This window comes from Phalacrocorax aristotelis, chromosome 4 (assembly GCF_949628215.1).
Source record: "Phalacrocorax aristotelis chromosome 4, bGulAri2.1, whole genome shotgun sequence".
Lineage (NCBI taxonomy): Eukaryota > Metazoa > Chordata > Aves > Suliformes > Phalacrocoracidae > Phalacrocorax > Phalacrocorax aristotelis.
The window spans coordinates 41045200-41063251 of NC_134279.1; the positions used below are offsets into that span (position 1 = coordinate 41045200).

General features: G+C 38.2%; 1 long non-coding RNA gene across 1 annotated transcript in view; it reads right to left on the reverse strand.

Annotated features, from left to right (window-relative positions):
• Positions 1 to 498: 498 nt before the first annotated feature.
• Positions 499 to 18052, reverse strand: part of LOC142056397 (uncharacterized) — a 61637-nt gene continuing 44083 nt past the window's right edge. The window contains exon 3 of the long non-coding RNA XR_012660317.1: positions 499 to 589. This is a non-coding gene — a long non-coding RNA (uncharacterized LOC142056397). The remainder of the gene's footprint in view (positions 590 to 18052) is intronic.

Below are 18052 nucleotides of genomic sequence, written 5' to 3' on the forward strand. Positions count from 1 at the left end.
TTCCAATAGGTATTGTACCTTCACTAGAAGCATCACAATCACCTGACAGAAAGACTTATCTCTAGCAGAATTGAAACAGGAATGAATTAGCATAAAAATCAATACACGAATCCTGCTTAATTATCATAAATAACTCGGGCAAGACATGGATAGTGAAGGACTCCTCTTTTTTGGGAGCAGGTGCATCTTTCTTGGTTTAGCATAGGTAAAAATCACTTTTGGGATTCCTTTTCTCATTTGTGTCCCATTCTATTTGGCATAAACTCATAAATCTCACCCTAGTATTTAGTAAAAAAAATAGCAACATTTTATTAACATTAATTCTAAAAAGGAAAGGAAATTTTCAGGGAAAATTCACAGAAAAATGGGCAGAATGAGCAAGAGAAAAAGAAAACTGCAGGAATAAACAACAGAATTTTAGAATTGAGGACAGGTGAATGTAAGTTCACATAAACTGAGATATTTACATGAATCTTGTGGCCGTTCACTCCACTCCTGCTCAGGTTTTGGCCTAACACAATACTCACAGCTAAGGTCTAATGTTTGCTGGAAGCAAGGCCAGATAAAGCTTGATTCAGAGTGTGTTGTCCTGTAAATTTGAAAGCTCCAAATGAATATTCAGTCAAAGCAAGGAAGAAATTGGTATGAGCATGGTGGTTAAGAATATATTGACAAATGTGAACAAATATTTCCAATATGTAGTTATATTGCATCTTCATAATCCTCCAAAGAAGATGTTAACTGGGATTGTATGTTACAACTGAATACATTTATGCTTCTGGGAATTATACCTCTGTGTTTGGTCCATTTGAGATTTAAGACAATCTGTGTTTGTGGTACCTATATCAAAGGTGACTTAACTCTGCCTGCAAGAAAAAACAAAAACTGTGAATGCTAACAAAAAGTGTATTTTATTAAACCTATTTACGTATTTAATCTCATACATTTATTTATTTAACCAAATATAAGTAAGACAAAGATATTGTGCATCTAACTACATCCCACTTACGCATAATGAAGATTCATGGCAATGTAATCTGCTTTATTTTGCCAGTTGTGAATTAAAAAGGCTTCTCTAAATTTTTAGAATTTAACAGATTTACTACCCATTTTTGTCCTTTTATGTAAACTCTCATCAGGGTTAAAGTAGTTGCATCACAAAAGAAATCCAAGATCTTTCATTCATATATTAAAGTTAGTAATGTAATTAATAACAACCCATTAGAGAAATCGTTATGTATATAAACATGTGTAAGTCCCAGCAAAATATATATATTTTTTAATCTGAACAGCATTATTTTTGTTTAGAAGAACACTTCAATCTGCTGGCATGGAGGAAGAAGAACATATTCAGCACTCCTTATAGAAAGTCAATAGGAGTTTGCTGAGACATTAGAAAAGCTTCTCATCCAGTATTGCACCCTCTGTTTTAACAGGAGTTTGTATTTTAAAGTTTCACACCACAGCAATAACCTACTCTATCAGAAAAAAATAAAGTGGCAATAATACAAGTAGAAGGTTACAGATTAAGACAGACATTCCTAGGAAGGCTTTGAATCACATTATGTAAAGAAACAGACTTCGTTTTTTTAAATAATAGTAAAATCATTAAAGTCCCATCTTCTTTCTCCCAGTTGTCTACTAAAACTAGATTAGGGTGAAGCACCTCAGAATCTCAGCTCTGTGAACTGAAGAAATGGGACTGCCACGTTCAGAAGCTAGAGTGATGGATTGCAGACAACCATAAACATGGTAAATAATAAAGTTTTAATTAATGAACTTTATTAAGTTTGCAGGTTTGTGTCTGAGATTTGAACCTGTTCCTACCCTAGAGTGTACATAAGCAAGTGGAGCTGAGTACAACTGAAAGCAGAATCTGGCCCTCCACCATCTGAATATTGTAACTTAATGGCTTCACAGTAATTCTCACAGAACATTACAGCGTTATCAAAATTAATGCTATACTTTGTAGAGCAGTACTGAATCTCATGTTTCGGGCTTACACTATTACAAACCCAACATGGAAGGATAACTAGCTTTGTGCGCCAAGCCCTAATGCTTTCCTTTGAAGCCTTGGTGATGGCCCAGATGATTGATTGTCTATTTCCAATTTAGGTATTTACTTTTTCAAAAATACCCTTCCCAAATTAAAATGCAGTTTCAACTGGAGTCCACTGTTCAGTATAACCAAGATTTAAAACTGGATTTAATCCAAACCTATGACACACCACTTCTGTAGCCGCCAGCCTTTAAATGATGGAATGTAACAAGAAAAGCACTTACTGTATAACCAGGTAATTAACTATAGGAATAACTGAGCAATTTTCCTGCTATAGTGTAATTTGTGAAAACATTTTAATCACCTTTAAGTTGGTAGCCCCCATGCAAATACTATTCATGTACTGTGAATTTTCAATTTATTTTTCTTAATTTGCATCCTTTTTAATTGTCTCATCTAAACGCACTTTTTTTTTTTCATTAAAAATGGCTTGAGTAATGATGTAGGAATTATATTCTTCAGGGCCTTTTATTTTCAATTCTCGTCACCTGTGAATTAGACCTGCGATTAGGAAGACCATAATAAATATGACTTGTTATCAGAATACAAATGGAAAATAAACCTATACTTTAAAAATTACTAGACCTCTGGGAGGAGTTAGACCTTGATTTATATTAGGTCCCTGAAGAATATAAGGCTGTGACAAACAGTTCTCATTACTTATGCTCTGTTTACATTTTATCTATTGCAGACTTCAGGGCAGACAGTTATACATTTACAATATGTTCATTACAAAACAAGAAAGATCGATAAAAGTCCAATAAATATTTACACAGACTTATCCATATTCAAATAAGAGGTTGAAGGGCCAGACTTCATATAAAAATTATCATAAGTTCATTTACAAAATTGCTGTAATATTTTTGCTAGAAGACCACTGCAGACATCCGTCATGGCAAACAGGCTCTCTCCTAAGCACCTCCAATTTGGGACGAAGCTGAATGAAGTGACCAGGTCTAAGAATTTTCTCACCTGAAAATATAAATTCAACACAACTAGGGCACTTTGCTATATTTTGTCACAATCATTTCATTACTTTCTAGAAGCGTATATTTTAAAAGCCAGAGAATTCACTGCCCGTTACTGCTGGCAGCTAGGGCTTCCCTGGTTGGAGTAAACAAGCAGTCAGACTGCAGGCACTTGCTTGTCCTCCTCTCTGGAGGAGCCCAGCACATACCAGTGACCAAGACCAGCACAGAGCCTCCGTTCAAGCAGGTATGTCACATGAAAAGCAGTGCTTCAAAAGGGGTCCAAGAGCAGCGATCCATGTGAAAAGCTGCTGCTAAAGCAAGCTAGTGAACAGGTTTGGAGGGTTTCACCAGCAGCATCCACAAAAGGCTGATGTGAGCTCTCCTACACTGAGGTTTCAGCGGCTCCAGCAGACAACTACTTCACCCAGAAAAGGAACCTGGATTAATCTGACAAGATCTAAACTGTAAGGCTCGTAGGGACATTTATTCGCTGCCTGAGACACCCCATATATTTTCCCTGGGTGGAAAGAACTTCAGAGTAGGTTGTCATTCACCCCATAAGGTCACCCTTTTCTGAAGTACTTTCCCGGACTATGAGGAGGCAGAGCGGTTTGAAAAGGCTTGAATGCATTATGCTGTTTTAGGCAGACAGTATTTTATTCTGTCTCTACATCAAAAGAGGTTGCATCTTAGGGGAATTTTCCTGAGCTATATAAGAAACTCTCCTTGTATTTCTATTTTTTCTTTTATTCTCTGCTATGTTTTCTAGTATTTTTCTATCCAGTACAGGATAAGAATAGCAGAAAGGTGGAAATGGAGGGAAATTCTGCCAATTCTTAATACGATAAGGTGCCAAGAAAAGTTAGCACAGTGTCATGGTTTTAGCTGGGATCCACACTTAGCAAAAGCCACCTGGTTAGTCAACACTAGAGGGTCTGCCAAGCAGGCTGGCATTGCCCAGTCAGAACCCCTATGTACTGTGGAAAGAGATAAAGTCCCTGTAGTGCACGTAAAAAATATGCTGGGGAAAACAGTCTGGGTTATTCCTGCCTCAGGCAAAGGCAAACCCATTCGTGGAATTGCTTTTGCTCGAGGACCTGGGTGCACTTGGTGGGTGATGTGTGAAGGTGGAGGAGTCCGGTGTGTGCCTCAAGGGGATTTGATTTTGATTGAAAACAGCCAATGAACTGAATGGTATGCTGTTAATTGCTATATAATGTTCTATGTCATCACTACTATGGTAGCTATATGCCATATCAATGGTATCATGGTGGGAATCTCCCAAAATAACGAAAAATTAACTTTTCATTGAACTAAGCAAAGTGCAGCAGTGATGGAACAAGGACTGACTTAAGTCATGGACTGAATTAACTCACTGGACATTTTGTGGACATTTGTGGATCCTCTACAGATATTTTACAGGGGTGGTCCATAGACTAAGGGGATGATGATGATAAATGATATCGGTGTATTTTATCGCAGGATGGGAAGGGGGGGTGGTGGTTATTGAAGTTGTATTGGATAGTATGGGACCTGAGCATGGCATAAATGGTACGGAACAAGGGGTGGATGCTGTCATGGTTTTAGCTGGGATAGAGTTAATTTTCTTCACTGCAGCTGGCACAGTGCTGTGCCTTAGACTTAGTACGAAAATAATGTTGGTAACACACTGATATTTTAGTTGTTCCTGGGTAGTGCTTGTACTAGTCAAGGACTTTTCCAGCCTCTCATGCTCTGCCGGGTGCACAAGAGGCTGGGAGGGGAGGAGGCACAGCCAAGGCAGCTGATCCAAACTGGCCAAAGGGATATTCCATGCCATATGACGTCATGCCCAGTATATTAACTGGGGAGAGCTGGCTGAGGGAAGCTGCAATCTCGGCTCAGGGACCGGTGGTATCAGTTGGTGGGTGGTGAGTGGTTGCATCACTTGTTGTTTGTTTTTTTCCCTTCCTCCCAAGGTTTCACCTCTCTCTCTCTCTCGTTATTTTCCTTTTCATTATATTTTTATTGTTATTGTTACTATTATGGTTTTAATTATTGAACTGTTCTTATCTCAACGTATGAGTTTACTTACTTTGGCCCTTCCAAATCTCTCCCCCATCCCACAGGGGTAAGGGGAGTAAGCGAGCAGCTGTGTGGTGCTTAGTTACTCACTGGGGCTAAACCACACACACAGCTGAGCGTGTGACCTGTAAACTGCTCTTTAATTCAACTGAAGGTGATAGTTGTTAATCTGAAATATCTCACAGAAAGAAATACCAAAACTCTAGGCAACATCTGATTCATCAGAATTTCTGTGAGTTCTGTGTGCAAATCAAGCAGAATTTATTACCACAGAAAGGGCAAGAAATTAAGAGTATAATTTTCTTTTATGAGTGATGTGCATTTTTATTTCTAAATAAAAATATACCCAAGCATTCTGTTATCACTCTCCCTTCCCTCTTTATCAGAATTCTTCATCATCACCTGTCCAGAAAACACTTCCTAGCCTCAAATCAGGTTTTCCCACTTGCTTTTCAATAGAAATTCATTCTCATGGGACCATTTTGCTTTCACTGAGCTACATCTCAATCAGCAGACAATTCACTGAGGAGACTCGGTTTGAATTCTTGCTTCATCTAGTCACACCCAAGTGAACACGGATGCTGGTGATCATTAAAGGCCATGGCTTTCTTCTGGCAGTTTTGTAGAAATGCCCAAAATCCACACAGTGTCTGAATTTCATATTCCCCTGAAATTAGAGGTGTGTACTGCATAGTGAGATGACCTTCTTCCGTAGCCCTCCCTGCAATACACTCACACTTTGACATTCACATTCTTTCAGCAGAAATAATCAGGAAAGTATGAGCAGCATAATAAATGTAATAGCAAAGGTTATAGCAAACACTGGATGTTCATATAAAGTAGACACGGACTGGTTCCCTAGCCTGCCATGCTTCAAATATTGAAATGATATAGAGCTCTGAGAATTTCAGAACTATCTTTCCAAAATTATAACTTACTGAATCCAGTAAATAATAAAAAAAGCCTTCTGTTATACAGCACCTATTTAAGAACTCCTAAATGCTACATATATGTGGGGCAAATGTTTTGTGCTTGGAGGAAAGCAGAGAAGCTGCCTGTTGCTGTGATTGTTTGGTATGGCTAGGAGGCCTGCCAAAGACCATAAAACATTCTTTCTTCCAACTTTTTATTAAAAGGACGAAGCAATTGATTGGGGGGAAAAAAAGAAAAAAAAAACAACCACCCCACAACACCAAAAAAACACCCAAAAAGCAAGCAACCAAACAAACAAAACAACTCTCCCTGTGTAACTCTTCAGAAAACTCTCCAGAGTGTTTCCTAACTCACCAGTCTACAACTGGGAGAGTAAAAAACAAGGTCAACTAGTGATTACATCTTCTCCTGCCAGCTGCTGGAAGCAGGTTCCTGTGTATACCATGCCTATGGCAATGCAATGGCCAGGGGCTGTGCCTGTATGCTTGCACATACCTGTTGGCTGCATCAGAGCTGTATAAACAGGGGTTTTGTTTTTACCATAGATTCCATGACTTATGAACTGAGACCTACAGACTTTAGGTTGAGTAATCATATCAGGGGTACCTGTTATCTCAGCTTCCTGGTAGCATAAGAGACACAGTTGAAATACATGGACCTATCAGGTCAGAAGCTGCAATCTCCAAAGTGGATGTAGGAAAATTTCATGAGTTTTCCCTTCAGTGAGTTTTCACCACAGGTTTTAAAGATGATCTAATCCAGGATGAAAGTTACATATGCTTGTATGTTTGGGGCTTATTAATATAAATGTCGCCTTTGTGTCTTGGTACATTCTCAATCATTTCTCTCATTCATAACTTTAAACCAGCTTTAGAACATTTCCATCAATGCAGAGAAAAGTATCGCTTTGAATATAGCAGGGTCATTACATAAAGCTCGAGGATATTGCACAACCGCATCTTTAAAATGGATATTAAAAAAATCCTCAAAACTATCATTTACATGTAAAAAATATTCAGATACTGCCTTCTGATCTCACTTTAGCAAAAATAATATTAATTGAATCATGGTACAACAGAAGAAAGGTCCAAATACAGTGGCAATGAAGTAAAATAAATTCTCTAAGAGAATGACAGAAGTTTATTGGAACTTGGTTGTTGTTCTGATGACCGTAGGGAAGAAGATAGGTATGCTTTATCCAGAAAAAAATGGAAGGGGAATAGCAAAGCAGTAATTTCTGTTCTTCCTAGTAATTCCAACAAAAGTAGTTCATAGACATTAAAAATAGAAAATGTGCACTAGGCCATGTGTTCCATCTCCTTACCAGGCCAAGATATTTTGACTTACCTGCAAGACATTTGGGAAAAAAAGATCACATTTTTCATGGTTAATAGTATAACTTGTTCAAATAGCTTTGAAGTAAAAGCACTATCGAAGCATAAGGTAATAAAGCTCATACCTTTATTATTCTATTGTTCGGCTGATGAAGATTTTCTGCAAAGGCAGAAAGCAGAGAAAGCAGTACAGCAGCTGACGTTATGAATGCTGGCTTTGCAATGCAGGAAGCCTGTTTATTTATTTATAAGTGACAGTTTAGATTTTATCAGCTGCAGTACTGTCAGGCAGCGACAACCAGCTGACTCGCAGGCACTGGGGCCAGAGCATGTCCTGGCAGAAAATCCTGCCCACACAACCTACGGCCAAGACAGAAACTGGGTTGAATCCAACCCTTACGATGTCAGATCAGGTTGAAAAATGCACCTTTTTGGTAAAGCCTTCTTCCAGAATCACTGCTCTTAAAACACATCCATACACACAGTTTTCTTCCTCTTGGCATTACAAGGATGGAGGGGAGTAAACATAGCATTTTGCTCTAGGTTTTTCTAATCTCTCAGGATTTTACCCTCAGGCACTGGTTACCAATCTTTAATGGAAACATCCAAGCCCACTAGGACTTGCCCTAGTGTACAGTGAGATAATAAGATGCCAGTTCACAGTGCATTAGAGCCTGCAAAGAGCCTGCCTACATTACGCTTGCCCTGCTCCCTGTTCACTAGTGGCTGTTAGGGGAGGTAAAATCTCAACATCATAAACAAAACCTACACAAAATTGAAGTAATTAGATAATAGATTAGATATTCTGTGTACTTTCAGGCAGTGTCCGCAACCATTATGGCAGACAGCACAATTTCATACTTGTGGATATTGGGCAGATATTTTAATTCATAAGAAATAGAACCAGTTAGCAGGAACTTAAGGAAGTAAACAAGCAGGTTATTAAATCTGCTTACGACAGTAGCTAATAATCTTCATATAGGTAATGCATCCAAATAGCGTCACTGCAACCACTTATAATTTTCGCTCCCATTTTTTCTATGTATACTTAATGACATTTACTTCTAGCAGTGCAAACAAACCTTCTACATCCCATATCAACAGCTATTGTTCTGTGAACTAGGCAAAATAAAAAATGCATGAAGCCCTAAAATCACAGAATGAAAGCTGATAAATATGTCAGTTTTGTTGTAAGTTTATAGGACGTGTGAAGAATATTTATTATCCTTTGTATAGTGCTCAAATGGGGCAATCTGTATAGACTGAAGACTGTGGAATTATACAGAATATGCCATTTATATCTGTAGCTATTCACAAAACAGTGTAATTTTTTCCACAGATTATTTATACAGCACACAGAGAAGAATTTGAAGTGATTGAAGAGGCTGCCAAACACCATACTCTGCCTTCAGGATATAGATGATACCTTTAAAATGGGTGAAAGACTAATTAATCTTTAACTGCTCATGGATGATAAATAAGATAAGATGCCTTAGCCTGACAGCATTTTGGGAAGGCAGACAACTAAAAACTGAGCCACAATTTTCTTGGCAAGACAGCACACACACACAGAGAAACAAGACAAGAGGGTTTAATATACAGGTGCATGAGAATTTAAATGCCACTTGAAATACAACTTGAAACTCAATCTTCACTGCAAACATTATAGGTAGCTAGAGGGCAGCCAGGTTGAGTTTGACAGAACCCACAGCTTCAGGCCCTTGAACAAATATTTTACTGGGGGAAAAGGCTGCTATATTCATTTTGTTGTAGTATCACTTTATAGCAATAAATAATCTGCTACTTTCTAACAGATGCAACTTTCATGGCAAATTACTATTACATTCTTCAGTTTTCTCAGAGACCATCAAGATGTATACAGCCCATAATGGAACAACAGTCTTCTTTACTGTTTCATTTCATACTTGTTCAATGTATGTACACACCTATCATTTGCTCTTATTCCTTACCGTGTCTGAAAATAGATTACAAACTTCCTAAAACAAAGACTATCAACACAGCAGTCATGACCTTGTCCTGAGTGAGACAGAGAATTTAAAGATCTCCTGTCAAAGTAGTCCAAACTTAGAAAGAGCAGCATCCAGCCACAGAGCTCCAGCATGGAGCACAGTAAAAACTAAATTACCCTGCTTCCCAGATGAATTTTGCAGCTTGTACTGTACTTAGTGGCTAGATTGCTTCCTGTACCTGAGCTAAGAGCTTTCAAGTGATTGACAATAATCAAGCTCTTTTGTTCTACAAAAGTACCTGGCAACTTTTGGAGTTATATGATTAATAGATAGCAATGACAATGGGTGAGATTTGGGGGATTTTTTTTGTGCATACTGCTAGGCTCTTCAATCCTCTTTTAGGTACTGAACTCTAATACATATACGGGACATAACAAATTAATGATATAAGCATCTGACTTTTTCCAATTGCCTTGTTAAAAAGACATCATATCTGAGTGTATCAAAATGCATCTGCCAGAAATTTTGTTATAACATCCCTTATGGAATGTGGAGGAAGGCAAGGCAGAGATGACATGGTTTAATCACCCCAAAGAGCTGCCTTGTTTAGCCCACTGATACAGGAATTCACCTCTTTCACTTAATCTGTGTCACGTTCCCCTGGCTTGCATTATTTCATGCTGTATATGATACAACTTTAAGTGCAATCAAAAGCAAAGCTGTATTTGCACTGACTTTTGGAAGAAATATTTTCTCTTTTGCATATGATATCAAGAATGGTGCCTACCTCCCAGTTAACGCACTGGAAATCTGATTGCTTGGAACTATCCAGATGGGTGGTTGCAGGTTCAGATGTCTACGTGATTCACCCATTTTTAGTATGAGTCTCTAATAGAAGTCTTCACCCTTTCTTATGTTACCAAATATACTTCTTTTCAATGGTTTGTTTAATTACAGTTTCATTTCAAATGAAGCCATGGAACTAGTATAATACCTATTTGCACACTAGAAAAAAAAGATCTACTCCTAAAAGTCTTGTCTTTGATCCCAAATTTACCTTTTTTTACAAATCCAAACTTATACTAGTATGACATCATGTTCCTACTACCTAATTTTCAGCTGCTCAGCATGACAGTAAGTAGTAAGGACACATGCTGCTAAACCAGACAAAAATCTTTTATTTATCATTCACAAATCTCCAGAGTTTCAGTACCACTCAGGTTAACATACTTCTCATACAAATTATTTAACACGTAGCTGTTCAAAGGACTTACAATGAAAGCAGACACTAGATACTTCTCAAGGCAATTCACCACTGTTGAATAAATCGCTTATTTTTTGCAGTTCTCACTTATACTATCTTTTTATACCTATTTATCTAGATACTGGGATCTAGATGAGATGTTTTTACCACCAATACTTCTGGGACGTAAACCCAGAATTAAGCAAGTGTTTAATTCTGGAAGTGTCAGCCTAGGAGAAATTAATGTGGCTCACCCAATGATGCAAAGAGACAACAGATGCGACATCACTCTTCCATTACTACCAGCCTTTAAAAGCCGCTATTTTAATTTCCTAACTTTTTCAGACACATAGCTTATTCTAGGGATTATAAATAACTCTAAAACTCAGCTAAAGATATCAAGAGTGAACTCTTTACAAATTAAGTCTGTGGAAACCTCCCATTCTTGTGTAACGAGATAGTATTTCTCCAATATTGTATTGTATACTATATTGTATATAGTAACATTCTGTGAAGTAAAGCTGTACTAACGTTTTCTTCACAGAACGTTACTATATACAATAGCATAAAATACAGTACGATATACTAAAAATACGCCTATGTTGTTCTAGTGAATGGAAACAGAATTCTTCACCTGTAGAGTCAGAGAAGGATTCTTTTTGCAGTTCTGTCACTGATTCGATAGGTATCTTTGCATGGATTCAATAATTGCCTGAATTGTTGTGAGTTTAATTACTGCTGGTAAAATACTTAGCAGTTTCTGAACAGAAACGACTATATAACATTCTAAATTCTTGGGATTAATTTGCCCTGGGATTGATATACAAATAGCACATAACCCCCAATATAATCAAGGTGACCCGGCTTCTGCTGTAATAAAGTGGTACTTCATGAACTCAGAAAAAAGTCTGTGTCAGATTTAAGACTGGAGGAATATTGCTTATGGAAACTGAAATTTGGAAAGGTAAAAAAAAAATTAAAAACCTGATGTCTGGCAAAGAATAAAAAGGGACCTTGTTGATCACAGATTTTGTTATCGGAAAAACTCAAAAGCTGAGAACGGGAAAGTCCCTCAAGCGTCATCAAGCCCAGCCTCCTGCTACCACAAACAATGCAGATAACTAATCCCTTTTGTACACAAATCAAAGAGGAGCAATTAGTTTGGGGGCTTGCTTCTCCACTGCTCCAGTTTCAAGGCTGTTCCTGAACATAACTCCTATGGTATTTATACTTTATTTTCTTAGAATTGACATGTAAGTTTACTCAGGGCCATTATTAGTACTTCTTTAAAAGTTTGCTTTACCTTTTATCTTCAGTAGTAACTTTCTGTGTCAAGCTACTTACTCTATTGGAGACATCAGAGGACTTCTAGAGAAAGCATACTCTCTGTGGACTTGAGTTTTCTAAGCTAAGCAGAGCTCTCCCAGTCTTTTACCATGAGATATGCCCTCTGTTGTCCTGATCATCCCACACACTCTTTTGTAAAACTGTTTCACTTTAAACATTCACTTTTTTTTTTTATCTACACCCTGTACTTATTTTCAAATACAAGCTCATTTAAAATAGCAAATGACATAAAAATCAGAGATGGGACTGGATCAGGAGTAGTAGTCTGTAGTTGTAAAGGGCTGGGGCTGTAAAAAAGTTAGGGGAGAGAGGCACCTGCAGTAAAGAAAGAAAGATCTGAAGTCATCAGGATGTGATTTAATGTCCTCTTACAGAACAAACATATAACCTGCCATGCTTGTGAATTATGAGGAAGGGGTTTATTCTTGCTGGGGTTTGTGTTTATCCAGATAATTCTCGAGTTACATGCATGAAGGTATGCTAGTATTTTTGGAATATGATCGACCATTATTCCACCAAGACCTTTTACAATAGCACAAATACTTCCTCTGCCTCTGAACTTAGATGCTCTAGGCAGGCTTTTGTCTTTTTCAGTGCTTCATCACATAATTATTTTATTATTAACTGTGTTTCTGTCTTTATCACTCATTTTCAATTTACAGTAGACTACTTATTAGTAGTTCTTAAGTACCTGACCTTGTACTGGAACATTTAATTCCATTTCTATTAATGCTGTTTTAAGGTCACCCTGATCTTCCTATGTATTATTCTCATCTTCCTGTGAATTGTCAGTGTATCTCAACTTTGACTCATTACCAGATTTTTCTATCTGGCCCACAACATTTCAGTAGTACTTTATTATTTCACAGTTTAGGATGATATGGACTCCTGGGAAACAGTGGAAAGAACAGGTGGATGCAATATACGAAGTTGGTGAGAAATGCTGATTTCACTTACCACAGTAAACTCAGGCACAAAGAGAAACAGCTGGACTGCCACTGCTGTAGACAGGCTCCAAATTCACATCACCTCATTTTCAGCATTTAAATGAAATCTATCATTACTTCTTACACTAGCCATGATTTTCAAATGAAGTAACTTTCAAACGTGATTCAGCCCACTGAAGATCTGAAACATCATTAGAACACGACTTTCTAATTTAAGCTCCTAACTTAACTATGACAGCCAGGTGCCCACACTTAAAGGGAATTATCCTGAACTTTCATGACTACTTTCTAGATAATACAAATCAACTTCGTTCAAACTTTGCTCCACACAGTGACATTTTAAAACATGAAAATGAAACAGCAATTTTGATAAGACTCATTGCCACTTTGGAATTTCTTATATGGATTCTTCTATGGATTTCTTTCTAGTGAGTTTGGTCTAGTGAACGTTGATAGAACTAATAACAAAATAGTAAGGCACCATGTATTTGTGTGTGCCTGTCTGTGTGATACGATGTCAAACAATACGTACAAATCCTGTATGTCTATTGTGTATACGCAGTACAAACAATGGCATTTGTTTTCAAAGTACTTTAGATACAAAACTCGTCCCAGCCACAGATTAGGACTCCTCTTCTGGTTTGGATTAATAAATGTTCTCTAAATCAGTCTTAATCAGTCCCATTTTATCTACAACAGCCTATTTTCTCTCTTAAAAGGATAATTTTTGATCTGACTTTATCACACCTTCTGTTAAAGACATTTTTCATTAAAAACCTTGTCAGGTTGCTTTGGGTCCAAATGCATGTGTGATATTTGTATAAACAAATGTGAGCGGGTGAGTAGCATGGACTTTTTCTCCCTTTCTAAATTAATTATCTTAAAAAAACCCAAAACAGCAAAACCAACAAACAACCTGCATCAGTCAATATGGGACTTTATAACCACCACAAATCCAAATGTGCTTGAGAGAAAAGTGCGGTGGATCTGGTCCCATACACCTGCACAGACAGCCCTGACTGCTGCTCTCAACTCCTCAGTGGCAGAAAGGATCATTTAATCTCAGGATCACAAGACTTTCTCTTTCTCCAGCAGACCCTGGAGCAAAGCATCAAGCCCCTCTGCAAGTCACAACACTCTGTTGCCACATTGCGATTATGAGGTTGTAAAGGGGACATTTGGACTGTGGTAGAGAATAAAATAGGCAGAAAATGGTTCATTTTGTTAAACCACCCAAACAGGTACCAACAGGTACAACGTGGGATATCATAACCCAAATTCTATTTCTGTTCTACATTCTACTTTAGGACCATAAATGCTTTTATAAGCTTTCTAAGTTTGAGTAGGCTATTAAGGAATGGAACGTGATGTGAGGCTTAAGCACCTGAGCAGGAGCTCAGGGAGGAAATTCACTCTTAAAATTTGCAGAGGTACAAGGCAGACGCACAGCACCTCACAGCAAAGTGGCACTGGGAGAGAACAGAAGAGTGTGATGCAAGACAGTGGGGAAAAGAGCAGAGGGAGCTGGATACTCTTCATATCAGGGGAGTCAGAGACTGACTGGTGGAGCCATCAGGGTGAGAAATGCAGGATGGTAGCATTTGCGTGCAACCGCAGAAAGGAGAGGTTTGCCTTTCTGAGAACCAGCCCTCTTCTCCTAACAGTTAGGCACCCTGGAAGGTTGTAGGCACTTCCTATTGAACCAGGCTCTCCACTTCTCCATCTGCATTTGTCAGATAAAATTCCTGCAGTGCATCTGTTTTTTCAAGGCCAATCCAGCATTGTTCAACACACATATTTCTGTGTTATGCATGTCTCTGCGTGAGAGAGATGAACAACATCCTTCAAGAAAAAGCTTAAAGCAGAATCTCATAGGCAATAGTTTTGAATAAGAAATATTGTATTTTCCTTTCATGAGAAAATGAAAGCAACCACTCTTCCACAGAACACCCACAGAATGAGCTGAAACATTAATGAGCAAAAGGGAACACATACCAGATCCTTTGCCTGCTTTATTGGTTCTGCTTTTCCATGAATGGCAGAAGATATAAATATTATTGTTAGCCTTAGGGCTCTCTTCAAAAATGCTTGTCTGTATCAACTCATATTGTGAAAAAGTGTCAGTAGCTGTGTTAAACCACTGCAGGCTGAAACTGAAAAATGGCACAATAATTTTTCCAACCAGCGCATGCAAGATCAAAGCTGTTAAGAGGGGATGACAGGTGGCATAAACGTCCCAAGGCCCTGACTCACTAGAGGCATAACAGCATCCACTAGAACTTTAATAAAAATAGTCCCAGTAAAAACACTGTAAAAAACAGCAAGTAGCCTGTTATATCTTTGACCTCAGGGTCATTCCACCAACAGATCATCTGGCAGTCTAGTGAGAAAAGTGTAATTGTATTTTATTCCCACACACAAGGCTAAAATGTCAGATATTAAAATATCAGAAGGAGGCTCTAAAAGACATATTTATATTGATTGCAACAATAAAATCAATGCCAAAGGACAACCTCTTTATGGATACCCATCTTCAAAGAAACTGCATAGTTTCACCTGACTGCAGTTTTGTTCTGTAAACTAGCAATTTTGTTAAGCGTGGTGTTCAGACTTGTGGCTCTTAAGTTAAAATAATTAATTTACTTTAGCTATAGTTCATAGTTAATGAAGACTTTAATACACAATCTCTTTGTGATGACTAATAATATTTTGTAGCAGATAGTGTTCAAGCTAGAATTCTAGTAGGCCATCTTAATACTTGTAATTTAAAAATTAAAAAGGACTATACTTAGTCTTTGAAGAAAATTGTGAAAATAAAATAAATACTGTTTTTTTTCCCTATATTCTGTTATGGGTTTTTTTGTTTGGTTGGTTTTTTTTTTGTTGTTGTTGTTACACATCTATAATCATATTTGAAAGAAACCTCTTTAACCTGACAGCTTTTATTCGATTTGGACTACTTGCAGCACCCTGAAATACATATCAAAGTAGATAGACCAGTGGTAGTTAGGTGTCTGCTTTGAAAAAATATAGAATCATGATAGAAATCAACAGAAGAAAGGATGTGAAGCATCAGCACTACACAGACTAGATCTTCAGGTTGGAGGAAAACAACTTGTCTTTTCCAACACAGTACGTAAAATGTAGCAGTATTCACTGTGATAATAACCTGAAGGCCTTAGGAGGCACACAAAAACTGCAAAGTTCATGAAGGAAAAAATAAGGCTAAAGCATTATTTATAGGGATGTGCTTGGGCCCTTAACCTGTAAATAAATCACACTGAAATTTTTCATGTGAATGAAGCCTCAGATTTATCCTCCAGAGAAAGACATGAAAGCCTGCACTGCTTTGTGAAGCAGACCTGGTACAACAGTAGCTTAGAGGCTGAATAGAGTTCATTTGAATGTTATTTAAGCATCAGGTCTGCAGAGTTTAAAGTGACCTCACACCAGCCTGTGGAGAGCTCCAAACTGCATCCTAGCTAAGCTTTGAGGAAAAGCAAAGCTGCAGGGGAAAGGGCTGTGCTATCTGGGAAACAAGGGCACGTGCTCCCAAACCAGGTTCATAACAGGAAGGTAAATGTCCACCGAGTAATAGGCACACACTTTCAGACATACACAGCATATAGTAAAAGGTTACACGCTGTTTTAGATTACCCAACTTGCTGATGCATTCAAGTACTACTCGCTGAGTATGACCAGCTGGGCACCCTGATTTGGGCGAAGTTTTGCACCACTCAATAGCTCAGGTTTACTACTATGCTACTATCCCAATCAAGGAGACCTGCTTCTGAGTCATGGCAAAGAGCTCATGCTGGGGCTGCTGTGCCACCTGCACAGCCCTGCAAGGGCAGAGACACAGCCAGGGCAAAGCCCCTTGCCGGTGTCACCCAGCCAGCATGTACCACGCCACTCCAGCCCTGCTCCTGGCTGCAGGGCGAGCCTCGCGTCAAGCTGCCAGGGAACACCTCGCTGCTGTGCGGGCAAACCAGTGACTCCTGGTCTGCATGGACCAGTCTGGTCATGCAAAATACCCAGGCATCTTTCTTGCCTAAATTTCAGCGTCAGTGTGCTCAGCATAAGGACTTCACCTACTCACATGCGCTTTACACTGTGGTTAAACAGGCAAATCAGTTATATTACTTAAAACCACAACTGTCTTATAAACTCAAAATCCTCCAACTATTCCACATCACAATTTTGAATGGGCACATAAAACTTTCCGACTGCTAAGTGAAAATAGTGAAGATAATGTTTGAATGAGCCACTATCAAAAAAAAAGAGTAAGAAAAGACTCTTCCCAGACATTTCCCAGCCTAATCATAAAATGCATTTTGAAAATCCTAATGTTGAATGAATAAAACAGCAAGCCCCAACTACTGCATACACTAAACCAGCCCTAAGCCTCAACGTTACTTCACTCAAGCTGAATTGACAAATGCTTCCAGCACCTTAAAAGGGATGCCTCTGTCTTGCATTGGTGACTGCTTCATAATCCCAAGCAGCAAAAGAAAGGACAAGAGACAAAAAATAAAAGCCAAAAAGGAAGATATTACTCCGTCAATTTCAGTTTATGGTGGTTTTAGTTTTATTTCAGTATATGATGTACTTAATTGCCAGCTGTATCGATTGTTTCTCTAGCAAACAAACATACATGAGCATTTCCATGGAAGAAACATTGCTCTTCTTTCTCCTTTCCTTTTACAGTTAAGTGATTATAAAGTTAAAATAACAGACAAGGAGAGGCAGCAAATTTACTTTCCTTAAATGAATAATCATTAGGGACTGCCAATGGGATAGTTCATGTAAGGCAAGTAGTACTTGCCCCCAAAATAGTTTGTTGGCAGAAAGACAGTGTGTCAGACCAGAAGCATATAGTGCCTAACATTTGATGGAAAGCAAATCATAAGTTTTAAAAATAAATCAGGCATATCAGGCATACCATGCGTTTTACAGGCGTAAGGATTGCTACTGTAATTCCAGTAAGTGTTGTGAGAACATGCCCTACCTGCTGTGTACGATATGTGCTAAGCAGGTTTCTCAAGAGCAAATAGCAAACGTAACTTCAGTATTTTATTTCTAAGAATTCTCTACTTATCACAGAGATTACTATAATTTTCTCTCCCTTGAGAGATGTGATTATTTTTCTACTTTCCACACTTTTATGCAATACTGCTTCTTGTC